At 31.3% G+C, this 17016-nt stretch overlaps 1 pseudogene; it reads left to right on the top strand.

Annotated features, from left to right (window-relative positions):
* Positions 1-16543, top strand: part of LOC133189649 (flavin-containing monooxygenase 5-like) — a 48623-nt pseudogene extending 32080 nt beyond the window's left edge.
* Positions 16544-17016: the final 473 nt, after the last annotated feature.

Genomic DNA, 17016 nt, shown 5'->3' on the forward strand with positions numbered 1-17016 from the left:
CCTGATCAACATTTTCTTCATGTTTTTTTTTCTTTGTTTGTTTGTTGTTTAACATCCCTCTCAAGAATTTTTCATCCATATGGAGATGCCACTACTTACTGGTGGAGAGCTGCAAAATTTGACCTATACTTAGCACTCAGGGTTATGAGCAATAAGGGATCTTTTTTGTGCCCACATCAACTGCGAGGTGGGACCTCGGTTTATACGGTCGAATCTGAAGGACTGGTCCCCACATCCCCAGTGGATCTGAACCTGAGACTTAAGGATTAAATCCTTACTTGCGACTCTAGATTACACACTCTAGCCTTTGCGCCACATGGGGGACTCCACAAGAGTAAGTGTTTTGAGCAGTCCTATTCTCATGTAATTATAAACTGTATGTTGAACAAACCTGCAAAGATGATGTATGTTAATGTTTCAGGGTACCAATCCTTGATTTGACTTAGATTTCCTGGATTAATGACCAGTTTTTTAGAGAAGGTTCATTCAAAGTAACAATATACTCTTTGGTGATCAGTAAACATAGATGATGCATCCTGCTTCTGATGCTGGATGTAACATACCTTTTCAGGGTTATTGAGCAGTTAAATCTAACCCAGAAAAACTTGCATAGATTTTGGATTCAGGTGATATACATTACCAGAGTGTTTGTTGAGTGAGATTTTGCCTTACTAGTGGATAACATTTACAGAAGTGAGCTTTGTATTCTTTGATTATACCATCAGTGCCAACTACCATACATTTTATATAATAGATGTAGCTGTTGTTCAACTGAATATGATAAAACTGTGGATGAAAATAATTTGATTTTTGTACCTTTGAATGTATTGAATTAATTTGTAAAAGCTGTTATGATACAAAGTTTGATATTTTATCAAAGTTTTTAGCATATGCAATCAATAAATGTATCAACATTTTTATTTTCTTATACTTTTTACCCTGCAAACTTCTTAAAAACAGAATAGTAATGATCCATTCAACTGATACTAGGTTAGTGTCACACTGTACTTGTATATCATGTATATTGAACTGTAAATGAGAAACATCTAAATATGTCAAATCACAACATGAATCATTGGATTATGTAAGAAGTGCACTATCTTGTGCTTTGGTATGGTATTAATAATAAATGTTAAACTATCATTTTTTTTCAAATTAACAAAGGATATGCTTGAGTGACTGTATTTTGACTAGCAGTAAAAATAAAATGATTTTGAAGCATTTGAATTATTTTGATTCATGGTCTCTGTAAGTTTAATGATAGCAAATATGTATATTGAACATGGCATCTACATATTGCTATACTGGATCTTAATCACAACCTTGAAATTTTATGTAGTACATGTACTCTTGGTTTCAACTGGTCAAACATATTCTTAAATCACAAAGAATTTAAACAAATATAGGTATGATTCAGAACTTCATCAATTAGTTGGAAAGTGAATGCACTCAATGACTATATGGTTTAAAAGAAGCTGGGTATAAATAGCAGGAAAAACTACTTGATTTCCACTGTGAACTTTGTGTCCTCAACAAAACAATATGGAGTATACTATACTTGGTCTAAAGAATAAGTCTAATCTATGTCTGCATGTCTATGTCTGCATTCACTTTCAGGTTAAACTGTATTGGACATTGAGAGTTTGTTTGTTGTTTAACGTCCCTCTCGAGAATTTTTCACTCATATGGAGACGCCATCACTTGCCAGTGGAGAGCTGCAAATGACCTATGCTCGGCACACAGGGCCAATGAGCAGTGAAGGATCTTTTTCATGCCAGTATCTACTGTGACACTGGACCTTGGTTTGTACGAAGGACCGGTCTCCACATCCCACAGTGGGATTCAAACATGTGACATAAGGATCAACTCCAACACGGCAACTCTAGAGCATAGGCTCTTACCACTGCAACATGTGGGCGACAGCATTGAGAGTTAATTGTGGATATCAGAACAAGCTACTCTGGGCTTATACTCTCTATATATTGATTGATTGATTGATTGTATGTTGTTTAGCGTCCCTCTCGGGATTTTTTCACTCATATGGAGACGCCACCACATGCCAGTGGAAAGCTGCAAATTTTGTCCTATACTCAGCACTTACAGCCATTGAGCAGTGAAGGGATTTTTTCGTGCCAGCACCTACTGTGACACGGGACCTCGATTTATGCGGTCTCATCCGAAGGATCGGTCTCCCCAGCCAACTGTGGGATTTGAACCTGCGATGTAAGGATCAACTCCTTACTTCTCTACTCTAGAGCAGACGCTCTAACCACTGCGCCAGGGGGGCAACTACTCTCTATATAAGTCACTTGTGCAATGACTTTAGTTTTATATTCAAGATTTTGTACTGATCATGTTGAGTCACATTAACACAAATATCTTTCTGCTGAGCTTGACCAATGACCATCCGCAACTATTCTGGTTGGAAACAATATGTTAATTAATCCATAATCAGTGAAATTACTATGAAAGAAAAATGGTCTACTTAAACCACAAGTTATATGTATAAAAATATACACTGGTCTCCTTAAGTCATATGAGAGAAACATAAAATATTAGGGAGACCATTTTTTTCATATATTTTTAGGAGGCATTTATAATGAAAAAATAAAGCAAGAGTCGACTAAATGGTGTTCTATAGAACATTGATCTGGTATTTCTTTTTAGAAAAAAGCAAATTTAAAAAATCTGTATATTGTCTCCTTAAGCCATATATAATGGTCTGGTCTCCCTAGTCCTTAAATCAGAGTTATATATATATATATATATATATATATATATATATATATATATATATATATATTATATATATATATATATATATATATATATATATATATATATATATATATATATATCAGAATTCCCTAACTTTAATTATCGTTTACGGACATGAACGAATTATCTAATTATACGTAACTCAGTATTTGTTTCTTGACATCGAAATGAAGTTTCCTCTAAATTTGGAAGACTCTTTGTCAGGTTTAAAAGATTTTGAAGGCAAGGTAATTCACAGTCATGATTACAAACACACCAAGGGATATGAAGACAAAAGAATCCTTCTTATTGGAATTGGAAACTCGGGAGTAGACGCTGCCGTAGAATTAAGTCGTGTAGCAAGCCAGGTAAACTAATTATGAATTATCATATACATATTTTTAAATAAGATTTTAGAATTGCTGGTACGTCTTTGATCATTGATAATAGTTATTCTATGAAAAGGAGGCTGAAATGATTAAGTATTTAAGGATAATATGGCTGATCTAAAAGTCGATTAATAAAAGTTTAGAAGTAAGAAAAAAGCATGCAGTTTACACTTGTAGAAAGAGCGTCAGTTTTGGATTTAAACGTACACACGCACAAATTGAAAGTCATTTTAAGGGAGGTGAATTATTTTACTGCAATGCAAAGTAGGCATGATCAGACAACAAAAGAGTTATACAATAAATTATCTAAATGTGAAACTGGCAGATTTGCTACGAACATTGTTAAAATATTGGTGACATGGTTTGGGTGAATTCACCATGAACCGAACAATTATAATCCATCCCAACATTTTATGGTTATCTGTGTACATGGTTTATTTACAAATTCATTGACATACAACAAAAGGTAAAGAGATGACATTTCAAAGTCTTTGGTAGTTTTTGTCATGATGACAGCTTAGTTATCAATGATGCTGTATCTTAAAAATCGGTGACTCAGTTTCCGCCTAAAGTACAGAATTTATTTGTCAAACTTAAAAAAAAATAACAGCAATGTTGGTCATCTTGGATATTGCTTGTAGATAGAAACACATAGATAGATAGATAGATAGATAGATAGATAGATAGATAGATAGATTGTATGTTGTTTTACTTCCCATTCGAAAATTTTTCACTCATATAGAGACGTCACCATATACCGGTGAAGGGCTTCAAATTTTGACCTTTACTCGGTACTCAGGGCCACTGAGCACTAAGGGATCTTTATTGTGCCATCGCCTGCCGTGACACGGGGTCATGGTTTTTAAGGTCTCATCTGAAAGATCCGCAACTTTCACTTCAAAGTGCCGAGCTCTTAGCGAAGGAACAGTTGCTACCTATTTTTTATCGACTTAGGTCAGTCGCGGCCGGAGTGTGAACCCAAGACCTTCCGATCACAGAGCGAGCGCTCTATTGACTGAGCTACCGTGACGTTATTCTTGTTTGATTAGTAGAGATAATTAATTATAACAATGTCTTTAGCCCAGATCTACACCATCCCTCTCCCAACGGCAAGTCGGCAATGGATAAAAAAATTATGTTTATCTTACATTTTTGGATTTTAAATTCGTTGTTTAATGTATAGGTATCAACCATAACTATAAAAGTTGTATTTGATACGATTCATAATTTGTACTTCGGTGAGGGTAATTGGGTTAATGTATATGTATCAACCATAACTATAAAAGTTGTTTTTGATACGATTCATAATTTGTACTTCGGTGAGGGTAATTGGGTTAAATTCTTTATCATGAAATGAGCGAGTTGTTAATTTCTGAATTCGATTTGCTGTACATGTGTTAAAAGTAGGTACACTCGAACTCCCTTACATTGAACTCTCTTTGTTTGAAAAATCGGTTACTTTGAAATGAATTTGGTCTCCCCTGAAAAACTGCCACACTTTCTATGTAATAAATACTCGTTTTGATTCAAATCCGTTAAATTGAAAAACTCGGTAATTTTTAAAGTGATTTTGAGGTCCGCTGAACACAAATTTTTTTTTTTTTTTTTTTTTTTTTTTTTTTTGTAAGGGTTATTTTGAAGTCGCCGATTGCAACGCGTGGACATAGGTGACTGACTATATACGAAGTCTAGCACGGGTAAATTTTTCACACATATAATTTGATATCGGCGGACTTGTAAAAATATAATTATGTCTTGTAAAAATAAACAAATTAAGCATTTCTCATTGGAACATATTAGTCTTCATTTTTATTTTCCAACTACGACATTGAGACCGACATGGCTAAAATACGCAGAGGTGTCGTGTGTAAATTGGTGTGCGGAGAAAGTGCAGGAGCAGATAAATTCAATGTTAGTTATAGGAAAACATTGTCAAGTAGAGCTTTTTCAAAAAGCTTACCGTCTTTAGCAACAACCTTAAACAGTAAACTGACCTAAACCTATCAGGCCGTATAATTCTTGAAAATTACTTGGCTTTGTATTTCTTCATAATAAGTTTTTTTCTGACATAAACCAAGTGAAAAGTTAACAGATGCTCGACTGTCTCCGTAAACTTCGACTCTGCTTCCAAGATCATTCGGCAAACCTCGGCTGATTCCATCCCCTTTGTGATATGTAGATGAGGTACGAATCGGCCGAGGTGTTGCCGAGTGCTGCAGAGATTAGAAAGAAGTGAAAAACAAAGGGAAAAAGATACATACAAGCTGTAAAGCTTGCATGCAATAAAGATCAATTCAGTTAACAATGAAAATATAGAATTTTTTTTTTTTGGGGGGGGGGGGGGGGGGGTAATTGCTTTAAAAAAAAAATAGCATGTTATTTCGAATTAATTACTGCCAATTTCCACTGTTCGTTTTGTCATATTTTTTTACGATTGAAAATCTTGAAAAATTGTTAAGTCGTGCGAAAATTAGATCATCAGAAAATTATCTCCCTTGCCTTGAACAGCATTTCAACCAATGAAATAATTGAAAAAATTTTCATCATGCAATTTCTACCAATCACAAAAGAGAGGAAGTGCATAGTCCGAAGACTGTAAAATACTTCAACTCTGTATACCGTCTTCCAAGGAAGACGGTAATAAACTTTTTGATTTGAATCGAAGTATACAATGCATATGTTTTCAATGCGATGGGACAGGGTTGTTCTATAGATGTAAACCTGACAAATCATTGTATCAATGCGGAGTGTTCAAGACGAACTTTTTTGCGTGTAAATATAACATAGTCCTGATAGTTTTTTTTTTTAACACGAATCAACCAGAACAGTAAAAAAATTAAGGAGTTCTTTGAAAAATACAGGTACATAGTTATGTTTCTAAAACACTACACGTTATGTTATGTAAAAAATAACATTTCCTGTACGTATTTATTTTACCGTATCTTCATTCTCTATGTAACTCATGGCACACGGATATAATGAAATTCGGTTAATTTGAAATAAAATCTCAAGGACCCTAAAATTTCAATGTAAACGAGTTTGACTGTATGTTATTCGAATGATCCATAAAAACTAACTTTATTAATTTTTACATTTATTAAATAGCAAGTTCAACAAAATTGTAATTTTTTTCATTAATAAGGAGGAGGTTAATGCAAAAGTTTTGCATTTATAATATTGCAATATAAATGGGGGAGAGCACATAGAGGAATGTATATTGCCTGTTGTGGTATATTATTCTACTAGTATACAAATATTGGTTCAAAGTAATGATTAGTTAATCAATTTCATATAGATTCCTCAATTTTTTCCAATCAAAATTTTAGAAGCTATTATGTTATTAACAAGTCGCAAATGGGTGAATTCAAAAAAAATGACCAAACGCATATTTATCAACCCACATTAAAAATACAGGCAATGAAAATAGATTTCTATGTCTCAGCATATGTCATTAGATAGTGTCTAAATACCTGCCAAATATCTTGTTGATATCTCAATTAACAAAAAAGTTATGCCCAAAAATGATGCTAAAATTGTCAGGAGTGCAACACCTTTTTGTGACATTTTGAAATTTCAATATTTTTTGGAGATCTGTGAAATAAATAATAATGCTTTATGTTGAAAATAAAGACTTTCCTGATAATATTCAAAGTATTGAGCTTTAAGTGGGCTGTAGTAACTTTTGTTTAATCAAGTTGTGGTCATGGCTGATGTTTAAAAAAAATGTTATACCATGTCAGGAGTGCAACAGAAAAAATGTAGTGTTGCCAAAAAAACATCAATTGTAAAATTCTGAAAGAAAATTAAGACAAAAAAGAATTTTCGAAGTGTAAAACAATAACTGATATACATTTTAAAACTTAAAAATGTTATATAAATCACAAGCAGCATTAATTAGAGTCAAGTATATTTGTATACCCAATAATGTCAGGAGTGCAACATTTGATGTTTTGCTCCCAAGCATGAAAAAACTATTATCATTATATGATTTTCTGATTTTTATTTTGGAAAAGAAAGACACAAAGAACATTTTTACCAAATAGATTTATTAATTACTGGATCTGTCTGTGCTTCAGATCTATATTTCTACGGTCAGGAGTGCAACACATTTTTTTAAAGATTCAAGTTGTGTGATGAAAACACTTCTATTCATGCTTAGACGTATTCATTAATTAATAATGATCTTTTTGTATAATTTAATACTAAATTATTGACAGTTTTATTGTTAAAATCCTTCCTTTTTCAATTTTTTTCAATTCAGATGTGTTTTTATCTTTTTTGTGATTTTTTAAATGAATGTTAAAAATAAACACACGAAAAATTGTTATAAAATTCAAGTAATTCCTCCTCAACTTCACTGAAACAACAGAACAAGTTCTTATGTAATTTTCACTTCACAATTCTACTTTAAAGGTCCCAATGCTTTTGGTCAGGAGTGCAACAAATATGTTAGAATTATAAATCATCCAATAAGAATAAAAATAAAGAAAAAATGATGAGTAGAATTTTTCTGGTGGGTTACTGTGTTTGTCCTCTAAAGGAAAATATGCTATAAAATATATTGTATCTTCTAAATTTACATTTAAGCTAGTTTTTTGGCATAAATAGGGAATAATTCCAGATAAAATGCGAATTTCAAATACTTTCATCTGCTTTAATTATAAAATATCGGACTATAAATATTGCACAATTTCATTACCACTTGATGTTGCCAACACTTTATGAATTTTTGTGTTCTACAGTTTTAATTTTAAATTTTACTGCAGTCAGGAGTGCAACAAAACTGCTTCATAATTACCGATGCTTTTTAACTATACTAAAAAATAAGTTGAAAAAAAATGTTTGATACTATTTGATGTTCAAAACACTATGTCTATCAACAAATTACAGAAATTTTCTAGTCAATTCAGGGAATAGTTTTCATCATTTCACATATAGTTTTATATACAATTTATATATATTACACTTTGCAAATAATCATGTGTTAAGGTCTTCAAAATATGAAAAACCTGCCGTAAACGATCAAAAATATCAAAACGACAAATTAATTTACAAAGCAGGAATGGGTTATTGTGTGTTATAATTTTTAAAACAATGTTAAAAAAAATACATATCAGATGTCAGGAGTGCAACACAATAATGTAACATAGGGTCACTTCAAAATCTAGTATTTTTTGTAAGAGAACTCTTATATAAAAATTCTTTTTTGGCTTAGATTTAAAGAATTGGCTTGAACGGACAAAAAGTGAAATTTGGGCAATTTTATTGCTTCATATTTTTTTCATATTAAAACTTTTCAAACCAGAATTGAAAAAATAATGTAAAATAACAATCAAAAAGTCAATTTTTTGTCACATATACAAGAGAGGATACTCAATCAAGGTCTAGATTTAATCATTTATACCCCTTTTACCATTTTGAAGCATAAAAAACTATAATTTCTTCTGATTAAGTATTTTAGAAAGTCTTTTAAGGTGTAATGATATTTTCTTTTTTCAAAAGAAACTTTACTAATAAAAATTCTGAAACTTTTTAATCCAATTGTCTATTCTATTGCCACTTCAGGATTTTAAACTAGAATGCATGTGCAATATGATGATATAAGTGAAAAATATGTTAGAAGTAGTTGAATTTTTCCAAAAAATTTCAGTTTGGTGGTCATTTTTTTTGAATTCACCCAAATACAAGTGAATGTAGTCTTCAGACATGTTAAGCCGCACGTGTTTCACATATACATTGTATTTATATTTTCTGTCCGTTTTCTAATCCGTTTTAAAACTCGAAAATAGGCCTAATACCTGTAAATTGATTAACTTGTAAAAGTAATTTCGTTATAACATCGACTGAAATAAAACATGTAAACTCTTCGAAATTTCAAGTAGCTAGTATGGTAAACTATGAGGATACATTGTTCGTAGTGTTTTGTGCAGGTAGGTAGTACCTGAAGGGGATGACAGCCTCCCCCTCTTTTTGTTGTAGATTTCGTTTGAAAATTTTCTTAAAGGCTGCTGCTTCCTCCCTACTTTTTGTTACAGTGAGGTCGAATTCTGACGTCATCGCATTAAAAACTATTTCCGGAAAGTTAGTAGAACCCCAAACACACACAAACGCAAACACACACACACACGTTTTTTTATTTAGAATAGTTATTTGCAAAAGATTTCATATGAATTTTTTTATTGTTGCAATAAGGTTCAAATTCTGCCATGTTACTGCATTAAAAAATGAAAAGTAAAAGGAAGATCTTCCTCCCACAAAATAGGAATTTTTTTTCGGGTTTGGGCAGTAAAGATTGTTTTTGTTTGTTAATTATTTTTATGGTTCCCCCTTCCCCATTTTTAAAATATAATAAAAACGGGCCTGGTTTTGAGAATGTATATTTGTCATTTATTTTTAGACGAGAAACTTTGATTATTAATGAATTGAAGTGAATCCAAACAAAATGAGATAATGCAAATGCATTTATTGTCATTGAATGTAACGTCATATTATTGTAGCCTCATGTGTTTCACGTTATGATTATTGTTGCAGTCGATACACGTCAAAGTATATATTCTTTCATTTTCGTGCGGTCTTTTAAAATCTTAACATGGAGAAATCTATGTCGTGTTATATATATCATTTGAAAAGAAAGAAAAGCTCTACAAAGATCACTAAAAATGTCAAACATCTTCGTTAATTGCTTGGAGCCTCACATTTATGTTCGACTGCTGCTCTCATTTTAGAAATGACAGATATTATGGTAAAATGAAATTTTAAAAAATATATAGAGGATATTCAATGTTTTTTAGATGAATATGGAATTTATTTCACGATTGGGACAGGATTTTTTTGATATTTTTTCGAAGCACGAGTGAAAATATTAAAAAAAAATCCTGTTTCACGAGTGAAATAAATTCCATATTCAACTACAAAACATTGAATTTTCTGTTTATTATATTTTCTTTCATTTTCCCTTTGCCTCTGTCTTTTTATAACACAGTGTCATAGGCTACATGAAGTCATAATTGAGCGGTTGAGACGTCACAGCTAAGCGATTGTCAGATTGAAAACATTGTAAACATGGATCTCAACAACATATTTGGAGAAACTTTGGCAGTTCTAGTCTCTGTCAGAATGGTTTATTTACATTGACATTGTATATAATTATGGATCCACTGATATAAATTATTGTCATTCTTACATTAAATCATTTCATTGTTAAAATTTACCATTAAATGTTACGTGGTTGCTATAATCAACAGGTAGTGAACGTCTGTGCTAAGCTTCTGGAACTTTTGCACAGATTCTAGTAAAACCAGACCTTTTCACATATTCAATTTGCCGCAAATGCTTCTTTTTATTTATAAAAAATGCATTGCAATAAAAATTATTAATGTTTAACTTTTTAAAAAGTTACATTTGAGCACAAGAAGAGGATCTTGGGTATTTAATCGTGTTTCAGACCATGGCCTTCCAGGAGATGTGGAGATTCTCAGGAGATCTACAAGGTGCTTCTTCGTTTTCTTTCTAGTCTCTTAGATAATTAAAATAATTTTTTGTCTCTCTGAAGTTTAAGATAACTTTAGAATATTTCAACTTTGTATGTACTTTGTACATGTTTTTTTTTTAATTCCTTTATGTGTAGATTGAACGTTATTTTGGATAATAGACTATTGATTAGATCTTTTTTTTTTGAAAAAAAATGTAATTTTAGAGCTTTCGAGGCTGTGATGAGTATTTTTGGTTGGGATCCAAACGACGTTATAGCAAAGAGACTGAATGAAAGATTTGACCACGCCAAATTCTCTCTGCAGCCAAAGCATCCCCCTTTAGCGCAGCATCCGACTGTAGCTCCCTAACAGAATCATAAGCGGGTCCATCATTATCAAACCCAACATCAAGAAATTCACAAAAACGGGCGTGGAAATCGAAGATGGGTCATTTGAAGATGATATTGATGTGGTATTTTTAGCAACGGGATACAAATTTGGGTTCCCAATCCTAGACAAATCTGTTATAGAAGTCAAAAATAACAAAGTTGAACTCTATAAATTCATGTTTCCTCCTGATCTGGAAAGACACACACTGGCTTATTGGGTTTATACAACCGTTTGGAGCAAGAATGCCTATTTCTGAACAGCAAAGTAGGCTCTTCGCCAGAGTTGTGAAGGTAATGTTTTTTATATTCACAAATTTCCCCTGTAGTGATAGGAGACAATTCTCGCTATTCGCAGCTTGTTTTTTTTTAACCTCCTATATATAGTACTAAGAAAGAAACATTGAGTGAAAATGTCATTTATTGAAACTAACAAATGACTAAAAACTACATTTAAATATTACGTAGACTTATATCACAATTAATTGGCTGGGCTTAAAACAAAATATATAGTACATACAAATTGACTTGATAAACATGCTGACTAGTCACATGACATAATTCTTAATAATCACATGACAAAAATAGCCTAGCCAATAGTATAAATGGTAAAAAAAAACACTTAAGAAGAGAAAAGGCGGTCACAAAAAAGCCATAAAGAAAGGAAACATGCTGCCTTCAGTATGTGACTTTCTGCGCCACCGAGCGATTCCTCTAAAAAATATGTACAATTACTTCTTTTGTGATCTTACTTTGTCTTGCTGACGTCTACCCTGGACTTTAGTGAATATTCAAGTTTAATTAGGTAATTAATTTTAAACACTGCACAATTATAATCCTGAACAATTCAAAACTAAATTTGTATAATGCACATCCGAAATCAAAGTTCCGAGCTCCGTCTTGCTATAACAAAGCACATGGGCAGAGTGTAAAACTCTTCCTCACAAAGTCGACAAATAATCTAATGATAAATGAGAATTAATTTTGATATGATATGTCCTTTAAAGTTTAAATCTGTAATAAAAAGAACTCTGTTATTAAATGAATTAGGAAAGCTACCTCTGATCAGACAACTTTGAAAGATAACAGGTGTAGTTGGGAAATGCTAATCAGTCGTTTACATGAAATTGAGAGTGCTTCGAACATGACAACATTAAGTGGTTTAAAGAATCTTTTTAATATGCAAATTTACAACACATAGGTAAAGTATAGAAAACTCAATATTGTATGATCTGAATGATTTTAGAATACATGAAAATTTTAATTATGCCTCTATAAAATTAAATATCATTGACGAAATACTGCAAAAGGAATTCCTTTATGAATATAAATTTTCAATAAAACAAAACCTTTGACTTTTATAGATCTAAAACCGTAAGAAAATGCTTGAGAAAGAACAAGGTACGATTTCAATACAAATCTTGCCCTATGTTTTTCTTAAAAATGAAAGTGATGTAAAAAATTAAAACCCATGCTTCCTGAATCATTGGAATTCCACGCTGAAAGTTCATACAAATCATTTTTCTCATATGACCTTCTAAGTGCTAATTGTGATGTCATAAACTTGTGCAATTTCCCTTATTTTCTTTAAAAGTTGCAGAAGACATCAATTTTCAATGGATTTTTCCTTCAGATAATATTGTCCACAGGCATCGCCCACAAAGATTTGGAAATATGTGATTTTTCAAAGAATTTTACATATCCGAAAATTAAAGTGGGCGACGGCTGTGGACACTATTTTCTTAAGGAAAATAACCCGTGAAATGAGTCATTTTGAGGCTTTTTCTGTTTAAAATAGAAAAATGCATCAAATTAAAGATGTCATATTTCCAAAATGGTACTTCTTCTTGACCTTTTCTTTCCTGATTTATCACAGTCATATACTCAACTAATATTTAAGCCAGTTTCAAAACTTTTTGAAAACATTAAATTTTCAGGGCACAATAAAGCTAAAATCATACCTTCTTCTTTACCTTATTTAAATAATAAATAATAATAATTTTTCTGAATAAGAAAAATTTCCGGCTTTTAGAAAGGTTCTTGTCATATGTTTCTGTAGTATGTTTGAGCGTTTTAATATATTTTAATAAACGTTTTAGGGAGACGTTGTTCTGCCAAGCAGACAAGAGATGTGGAATAATATCCAGATGAAATTAGACGCCATGCAGAAACAGTTTGTACATAGTCCAAGGCACACCATCCAAGTAGATTACATAAACTTCATGGACGAATTGTCAAAACTGAATGGCAATTATCCTTATTTAGGTATTGAGCCGGGACTAGTATATAAGAATTATGCAACCCTTAACATATTATACAATAGGATTTTATGAAATTGCTTTGTCTATCAGAGACAGTAATTCTTATCCAAAATTTGCAATGTGAGAATATTTTTTATCATAATGCTTTAAAAATTATTTTATCTTTATTTTCCTGTTAAAGAGCTAGCAACGATTGTATTACAATGATATATATTTAAGTGTTTGAAGTAAATGTTCCAACTCGATCCCTTTTCTGTTCTCTGACTAATTAGAATGTTCCAACTCGATCCCTTTTCTGTTCTCTGACTAATTAGAATATTGAAGTAAATTTGTATAAATGTCCTTTACATTGAGATGTTAGGAATATATAGGATCATATTTTCCTTTCCCTGTTACAACTTTTCAACTTGACAAAGAAATGGTACACTGAGTTTTAAATTCAGCAAGGATTTTATTTTTGGCGGAACAAGCGTAAGAAAATCTTACAAGTTTTGCTTTTGAAATTTTCTATAGAATAATGAATTAAGTTCACAGTTTTAAACAATCAAGGTCTTAAAGGATTTTCTGCCGTGCATGAAATTTATAATTAAGGACTTAAGTTATAGAATATATCATATGTATAAGCTTTTTCAAACAAACTTTAACCTTGTTAACCCTTTTCATCCCAATTTTGAGTGAAAAAAATCAAGAAAAAATGTTTTATTCTCTTTCTTAAAGGTCAATATTTTTTTATGTTTCATTCTGTATCAGTACATGTATATGAAGTCAAATAGGTGAAGATAACGAACAGTGGTCGATCTAAATTTAAAAACAAAAAAGAAGAAGACATTATCATGTGTGAAAATAAGAAAAAGTTAAATATTAGAAGCATAGAAAATAAAAGAATATTCCTTCAAAATATAAGAAAATTGGAGGAATTTCGGATCAGCCAATACCTATTTTAGTTAATTTTTCTTTCTGTCTCAATTTGTTAATTTTACCTAATAGACTTTTTGTGGTGTTAATTTTTATGCAAAAAGATGAACAAATAATATTGTTAAAAAGAAGTGGGCATAACATGATAGGCAACAATATTTACATTTGAAAATGTTTTCTTTCATATAACACTATTAAAAGCAATGCGTATCTATATATCCGTGTATAAACACGGGTTCCTTGCTTCATAAACGTTCGACGTAATTTCTCATTGACGTCATAGAGGGTCGACGCGCAATCAATGGATCAAATACATGCCGTTGAGTTTGAAAAATAAAACATTCACGCGTTAAAGATTATAATCAGGAAAATATGAAATTTGAGCCATAAATTATTATTATTTATTAGTCATAAATATAAATGTAAGTAATAATGTATCATTTTTAAACATCTATCGGGAAATAAATACGGATTGGTACGAGATCAAATTTACCATAAAGCCTTTCGGGCTTTATGAAATTTGATCTCGTGACCAACCCGTATTTATATCCCGATAGATGTTTAAAAATGATACATTATTTCTTAAGTAATTTTTAATCCTTTATATCTAGGAAAACATGATAACCTTGACTTGATCTTGCTACTAAAACAAGATTTTAATTTTAACAAAAATGATACCGTCATTTAGTGATATTGTCATCTTAATTCATGAATTTTAAATACAATAGATATGAGAAGATCCCTCTTAACACGAGTGTATTCCTTTTGTAGCATGCTATTTAAATTAATTTTTCTGACTAAATTTGATTTATTCATTGTTATTGAATCATAACATGAATAATGATTTGGTCCATAAATTTGCGTATATAACAATAAAGGAAACAACTTGGCAAACAGATTTTTTTCTCTTTAAGTCAAAGTTATGGTAAATATTATAGAACCAAAATTTAAAACTTTAATTCTCAAGGAAAAAAATTATAAAATGCGGTTTGGTGAGCTCATACATAAGCTCCAAAGGGGGTCAAAACATTGCATGAACCAGAATGCCATTTACAGAACTTAGAATTTTAAACTTTGGTCGTTTAGCAATTTTCATCTATTTGTTGAAAGGGGTCTCATGTGGTCATTCGAGATGTTTCGATAATAAACATTCATGAAATCTTCGTTTACCATCGTTGCACCATCGTATAGTCCATAATATCTCAGTGTACGTGCGGAAATTATCCTGAGAAAGTCACATCTTGAAACATACGTATGCCATAAGTTTAGTTGCAATCACATAGTTAAATAATACATATAACTATATATGGTGAGGGCTTTTTTTGCCCTATTACATTAAGTAAATTAACTCCTTGATAAATGTCCCAATTTTTATTTTTATTTCTTTTCTTTTTTTTTTAGTTTGACATTGTTGGCCCTTTTCACATTTCTTTTATATATGAATAATAGCAGTCGAATCTACATTACATATAAAATAAATAGACAAAAGACCTTATAATATATAGGAACCTGTATGGGGTGTGTTGAAAAACATAATAACATATTAAGTAAATGAATAAATCAACAAATAAATAAATTACTGGAATTCTTAAAATGTGTTGCATGTATATCGTTTTACAGCAGATTTAATAAAATGTACATGTAGAATATATAATAAAATTTGCACTTTACATATGTGCAGCAGCAATGTATTTTGGAAAAACAATCGCGAAAAAAAATCGAAAAATATTTAAAAAGAAGATGTTATTAAGTTTAGAATATTAATATTGGTATACATATTTGTTATAAATAAAGAGGACGCTATATCAAAAATGTCACTCTTTGACTCTTTTTTTGTGATTCTAAGCAATTTATGATCATTAATTTAGTGCATTTAATTTGAATTTGATTAATCAATGTAACAATTAAAAAAATATAAATTCTCATCTTTCAAAAAATATCAATTTCACTAAGGTTCATTGACGTTTAAATTTTACTAATAAAGGGGGCAAAATATGAGGGAAACCATATATAGTTCTTTGTGGACTACGTCACATTTAAGAAAGAAAAATACATTACATGGATATCTATAACTGTTGTTATCAATTTTTATCACTTCAGACAAATTAATAATGACTGATCCCAAGCTTGCAGCAGTGGTATTCTTCGGTCCAGTTACACCTTTTCAGTACAGAGTTATGGGACCTGGGAAATGGAGCGGTGCCCGAGAGGCTATCTTAACTCAGATGAAGAGAATTGATTACCCACTTGCCACCAGACCTCTTGGTTTCTCTGAGACAAACAGTCGGAAGAGCAGTTTCTGGAAATTGTGTCTATTCATATTAGTTATAGCACTGATGTTTCAATACATAATGAGATCATGAGCTTTTTTATTCCATTGAAATTGTATTCTAATTTGATTTTAATATGACAAGGGGCATGCAATGGATGCCTACCCCTACAGGGCACTTGAGCCAACCTCTACTTTCAGAGGTCCGTGTGCTCACAATTTGTATTGTTTAAATGGATTTTTGAGCATAATCACTGGTCGTTATTTTCACATTTCACGGTATATATGATAGATATTTTTATCCAATAATGATGCAATCTTACAGAATTATCACTAATCATTTCTTTTTTTTAAAATGTTGTTTTTTCAAACTATTGAAATGAGAGAAAGAAAGATTTTGTACTGCTTCTTTAAACGAATTACAGATATATATCTTTCTCTCATGTGATTTTGTTTTCATTATTTTGTTTTGAAGTAGCTTCTTCTGTGACCGATCAGACTGATCATTTTCTTTCTGAATCTTTGATTCAATGCCTTGTTACATATGTGTTTTTCATCTTCGAGACC

Source organism: Saccostrea echinata, unplaced genomic scaffold (assembly GCF_033153115.1).
Source record: "Saccostrea echinata isolate AGI-Se365-2 ecotype Australia unplaced genomic scaffold, CSIRO_AGI_Sech_v1 ptg000019l, whole genome shotgun sequence".
Lineage (NCBI taxonomy): Eukaryota > Metazoa > Mollusca > Bivalvia > Ostreida > Ostreidae > Saccostrea > Saccostrea echinata.